General features: G+C 35.1%; 1 pseudogene; it reads left to right on the top strand.

Annotated features, from left to right (window-relative positions):
• The first annotated feature begins 4,542 nt into the window (after positions 1-4,542).
• LOC143391704 (olfactory receptor 4C16-like) lies at positions 4,543-5,476 on the top strand (annotated as a pseudogene).
• Positions 5,477-6,574: the final 1,098 nt, after the last annotated feature.

Raw genomic sequence — 6,574 nt, 5'->3', positions numbered from 1 at the left:
AAAAAAATAGAAGTTATTTGCTCATTTCTAGTCTTTATGCAAAAGTATTTGCTAGTCATTGATCATATCAGTCAATATTTGACTGAGCTTTAGATACCAAGGCTTATAAGTATAGGGGAAAAGGAAGTACTGGAGATGCAAATGGAGCAAATTGCATTCTAAAAAGTGAATTGACATGATTTAAAAAAAAAAAAAAGCTAAAACCAAAACAACAACAAAAAAAAAAAAAAGAAAAGAAAAACAAAACTTTACAAGGGCACTACAGAGCTAGTGTAGTTTGTTTTAGAACACAGGGAAAGGCAACTTAGGACTGTCATTTGTTGGTGACCAAATATCTCTGTAGCAATGGCACTCTTCTATCTTTTTTCTGTGCTCTTCACTCTCTCCATCACCCATTTATACTTTTCTTCTTTTTTCCTGTGCCACCCAGGTGCCTGAGGAAGCTGACACCTTCTCATCCTTGTTCCCACCTGGTTACTGTGTATCAGGAGGGTTGGCTTGATATTCTTATAGGCTAAATAGAAAAAAAAAAGTTAAATGTATTACCTTTGGGATATTTCTGATTAGCAGAGAAAGAGAATCTTTAGAGAATAGTGCTAAGGTGATGACAGCTTTCAACCTTATGTGTTAAAATATTCCCATGAGAGGTTGGAGAGAACATTTCTTTCATAATCCTTGAGAAAAGCCACTATTGAAAAGGGATGAACAGATAAGGCAAATGCAGAGTGCCTTAACAGGTAAGGGAGAGATTATTTCTATATTTGTTAGCTAACAGATGAATCATTGCAGATTAATGCGATGTATTTTAATAGATTTCTTGTGCACTGGTCACTGTCATATCCTCTGTGAATGAAACAGATAATAAATAACACAATGTTTTACAGGTTTATTGTTGTTACAGAAAATAAATGGAGTGAAATATAATATTTGGAATAAAGCAAACATTTGAACTCAACAAATACTTTGTGAGCACAGGTATGTGAAAAGCTGTCCTTGTTATATGGGAAGAGAAGGAGAGTTTCTGTCTTTACATTTTGTACCCCTTCTTGAGGTGCAGGAGTTTGGAAAAGTTCCAACACTTTTTACAGAAGTTGAATGGAAAGATAAGTCTCACTGACAGCCATGGATACCAGAAACATAGATTGTGTCTAATTGAAAATAGAGAAAAGGCTAGTCGAGAATAATGACCTTGTCAAAACTTCTTGAGAATGCACACTTTTATTTCTCCAAGTGAAACATGTGAGTAGAGTAATACATTTTACAGCATAGAATTACTAATTTTACTTGTTTCTAAAATGATATAAAATGTAACTTGCTATTAGTATATACCTGATATTTAGTTTAAGAAGCTGAATAATTATTTCTCAGATAAAATTTAGATCAAACGTGAAAATGAGGAGGCTAAAAACTTCATTATGACATTATATAACGAAGATGAAAGATAACAAGGGTAGGGGTGTTACTGAAATTATTTTGGATATAAATATCACCTTTTACTAAATATCTGTTCATTTCCAATCTTCTCTTTCACTATCTGTCCATTTGTGTCTTTAGTGTTCCACAATGTTCCTTCTTTCTGTCAAGGAGGAATAACAATTAAATATTAATTTCAGAACAGTTGGGGAAACAGGATATAGAAATCATAAGCAGTAATTATGGACTCCATGACAACGTTTTGGTTTTTAGCCCAGGGTATCTCTGGTGGACAGCAGGAATCATAAGGCTCAGTGAGAAGCACAAAGAGGGTCCATTATATCACATTTCTAGCTTTTCAGGGTAAAGGAATTGGGACTGCCAGTTAATGTTCCCAGGGTAAGGTAAATTCCACAAAGTAACAAAGTGAGAGGGATTCCTGCAAAGACAGAAGTCTAGTGTAATGGACTTGAGAAGGGGTTGCTCCTTTAAGAGAGCCTCCTTACAGAAAGCACTGTTTCTTACTGATGATTTTGTAAGGCAACCTAAGAGCATTGCAGGACCCACCTGTCACTCTATCAAACCCTCATCTAGTCCCCACTTTGTCTTGGTTGCTTTTCTTTCAGCTCTTTCTATTTTGCCTACAACACGAACAAGTTGTGATTTTACTATTGCTTTGACCAGTGTATCCATCCTAATTCGCCTCATCTTGTTTGAAATGTTGAGGTCCGTGTGGTAATTATGAGAAGATGTGCTACACAATAATGGACTCTCTTGCCTTTAGACATTTTTGTAACCTATATTTATATTCCATTCATTTGGGAATCTGATGAGAGGTGTTAGCACTCCTCTGGAAAAAGGACACACACTAACAAAAACAAACAAACAAACAAACAAACACACACACACATCATACACATAGAAATGCACAAAACCGTGAATTAGCAGCTAGAGTGTAAAAAAAATGTAAAGATTATTTTTCTGTACCTTAAAGGCTGAGTATTCTTTTTTTCCCCAAGAAATGCTTAAGGGGACCATTTCCATGGGGGCATACTTTCAGTGTCTTTCACGTAGCATGGTGGGAATGCTGATCACATATAATTTATTTCAGAACATGGAGCTAATTCCCCAACATACATGAAATCAATCTGACTATAAGTAAATAACAGAAAGATCAGTAAGAGTAGAGAAGGGAAGAGGGGGTGGGAGGAAGAGGGGAGGGATGTATTAGAACAAATTATATTACATGCTTTTGTAATTATGTCATAGTATATTCTATTTTCATGTGTAATTCAAATGACCATCACATATTTGAGTACAATTATTTCATGATAGATGGTTCTTTTAAATGAATACAGGAGAATGATCTGGTGTCATGCTTAAGATGTCAAAACTCATTTTCCTTGCAATTTGATATTTTTGACAAAGATCACACATTTCAAAGAGAATTAATTTTGTTTCTGTTCTTGACACCATAAAGTGAATGACTTAACTAGACATTTCCTTAAATATTTATATTTTCAAGGAACAATGATACATTTCAAACCAATTGAGGAGAAAAAGTATTTACTATAGAAAAGGGGAAATGCACATACGAGTAGAACTCAGTATCTCCTATAATTATGAGGTTCTGTGCTTAAACTGGGTAATGGCTCTAAACACAATGCATTGACAGTATGAACAGGAGTGGGAAGATCACAGTTGGACAGGCAAATATTCCATAATGTGTTAAATACAGCATGTTTCATTTTATAGGTTTGATTCTATACAGGATCCTTTGTGATAATGTTATCCTGACAAGAATGACCTAGAAAAAATGTAGCCTATGATGACATGTTTCACCATTGAAAAAAATAAAATAAAATAAAATATTAATTGAAGAAACAGTCTTTCAAAGTTGAATATGATCACAAATTTTCCCAGGACATAAAATAAATTGAACAAAATAATATCATTTAATATTTATTTCACTATCCCCCTCCATGAAACTCCATCTACTTTCCTCTTCTGAACCTTTGCTCTGTCCTAAGAATGTGGGATTTTCATGCATTTGGATAATAAAAATCATAGGAAATTACAAGCTTGATCTAGTCTTATACCGGCTTCCTCATGATATCCCTCCAAATTACCCTGGATCATAAGCTAAGTACTTTAAATTATAAAAAGATGAACTACTGAATGGTATAATGTAGTCCCTTCATTTTAATGTAATCTCAGAGACTCAGAATACTCTATGGAGTATTTTTCAGAATGAGAAGTTGTCTAGAAATTGGAACATTGGTGTGAGATATTGCTATGTAAAATTATGTGAAAACATTATTTTTTTCTATTAGTGTATATCACATGCAAAATGTTATCAAGGAGTTCCAAGATAGCAGCAGATTATTTAGAGATTATCATTGTTTCTTATTCCTCTCTTCACAAAGCCATTCGTGGAACAAAATATAGCATTTTATACGTTTTCAAAAACATTTGTATCAATGTATACAATTCATGTGTCATGTATAAATATAAGTATAGATAAGACATTTTATGTAATAGAGATTGAGTGACTTTATATCTACATATCTTAAATGTAAAGTAATACACCATGAGCCCTCAAGATTTATTAAACATGAAAAAATAAAGAAATATTTAAAAGACTTGTATGTCTTAGTTCTCCATTCACCATATAGGAAGAAATGGTCACAAAAAAGCTAAGAAGGGCTTATGTTTGGAGAATACTGTAGGAATTTATCACACTAATAAGCTTGTTTCAGACCAATATAGACCTTATGAAGTACTCATTGAAATTTGAAGAATAAAGTTTTGAGGTGACTTTTTTTTTATTGTTTATTTATTTATTTATTTATTTTAATTAATTTTTATTGTAGGTTGTTCAAAACATTACATAGTTCTTGATATATCATATTTCACACTTTGATTCAAGTGGGATATGAGCTCCCATTTTTACCCCATATACAGATTTGAGGTGACATTTTAATAAACCACAATTAGAATGTCTCGGATGAAGAACATTTATTTTTACTTAAAGTATTCCATAACATTATTTGGCACATGATAAATTAATACCTTTATTTTCACAGGAAAACCATCTTGTACTCTCCTCTTTTCTTCACTCATGAAATCATGCACCTGAACAGTAATGTGACAGAGTTCATTCTGCTTGGTTTGACACAGGACCCTGTTAGGAAGAAAATAGTGTTTGTAATTTTTTTCCTTTTTCTACTTGGGGACATTGATGGGTAACTTGCTAATTATTATCACCATCAAGACTAGTCAGGCACTTGGCAGTCCAATGTACTTCTTCCTTTTCTATTTATCCTTATCTGACACCTGCTTATCTACTTCCATAGCCCCTAGAGTGATGGTGAATGCCCTTTTGATAAGGACCACTATTTCTTTTAGTGAGTGTATAATCCAAGTTTTTTCATGTCATTTCTTTGGCTGCCTGGAGATCTTCATCCTCATCCTCATGGCTGTTGACTGCTATGTGGCCATCTGTAAGCCCCTGCACTACATGACTATCATGAGCAGCCGGGTCTGCAGTGTGTTGGTGGCTGTGGCCTGGGTGGGGTCCTGTGTGCATTCTTCAGCTCAGATTTTTCTTGCTTTGCGTTTGCCTTTCTGTGGTCCCAATGAAATTGATCACTACTTCTGTGACTTGGAACCCTTGTTGAAGCTTGCCTGTACAGACACATATATGACCAACCTCCTCCTGGTGTCCAACAGTGGGGCCATTTGTACAGTGAGTTTTGTCATGCTCATGTTCTCCTATGTCATCATCTTGCATTCCCTGAGAAACCACAGTGCAGAAGGGAGGAGAAAGGCCCTGTCCACCTGCATCTCCCACATCATCGTGGTCATCTTGTTCTTTGGACCTTGCATATTTATATACACACGGCCTGCAACCACCTTCCCCATGGATAAGATGATAGCTGTGTTTTACACCATGGGAACACCTTTGCTCAACCCTCTGATTTACACACTGAGGAATGCCGAAGTGAAAAATGCTATGAGGAAGTTGTGGAGCAAGAAATTGGTCTCTGATGACATGAGATGAATAAAGATTTGAAAACTTTCTTCACTTTTATATTGACTTAGAAGTCAATATGAAATATTACTTTCTTGTTATGCATGTAGTTCCTTCAGAAAAATAGGCATTATGAGCATATACACTGCTTGAGAAGGAGCTGTTTTAATTTGGAGGAAGAGACACAGCAGTAGGTACTAATATTTGTGTAAGGCTCCTGTTGCTCTTCCTGCTGAGTGTTTCCATGTCTCTGGCAATGTTGTGACACTTGTGGTTCGAGCCAGTGTTTTCCTGCCCTTCCTCATGTTGACTTCTCATGTTTTCTATTAACAGTTACCCATCTGCATCCAGAGCCTGTCATTTCCCTCTTCCAAATGATTTGCCTTTCTTAGGCATTGTTTTCTCATCAAGTTTCATTAGGAACCTTCAATTTGTTTGTTTTTCTTGATTCGGATGAATGTACTAGATTTCATTATTTTTATTTGTGGGTCTGTGTGTGTGTGTGTGTGTGCGCGCTCATACATGTAGTTGGTGTCGATTCTTGTGATAATACTCTAAATCATTACTATGTATTTACTGCTGGAATAATGACAGAACATCTAGAGAAAATACATTTTCCTGAGCCAACCTTTTTTAATCTTAGGATGACTCGCATTGGAAAAAAAAAAAAAAAAAGAAAATATATATATATATATATATATATATGTGTGTGTGTGTGTGTGTGTGTGTGTGTGTGTGTGTGTGTGTGTTTGTGTGTGTGTGTGTGTGTGTGTGTGAGTGAAATTGTATTGAGTAATTTGAGTGAATAATGCATTGAAAGGGGCAGAAGCACATGAACATTCTTTATTTCTCCCCTCAACTGCATATGTCACAATTTTGCCCCCTCTTGACAATTACTTATTCAAAGATTTTCTTTTTCTTTCTTTTCTCTCTCTCTCTCTCTCTCTCTCTCTCTCTCTCTCTCTCTCTCTCTCTCTCTCTCTTTCTCTCTCTCTCTCTTTTTTTTTTTAGTGGTAACCAGTCCTGATACACTGATCTTTGAAAAGAGGACATGACTTCCTATTTGTGATAAATAGACATACTTAAATTATCTCATGATATGTGTGAGCTTTTTGGTTGTTTGGTATA

This window comes from Callospermophilus lateralis, chromosome 2 (genome assembly GCF_048772815.1).
Source record: "Callospermophilus lateralis isolate mCalLat2 chromosome 2, mCalLat2.hap1, whole genome shotgun sequence".
NCBI lineage: Eukaryota > Metazoa > Chordata > Mammalia > Rodentia > Sciuridae > Callospermophilus > Callospermophilus lateralis.
This window is presented reverse-complemented; position numbering and strand designations above follow the sequence as displayed.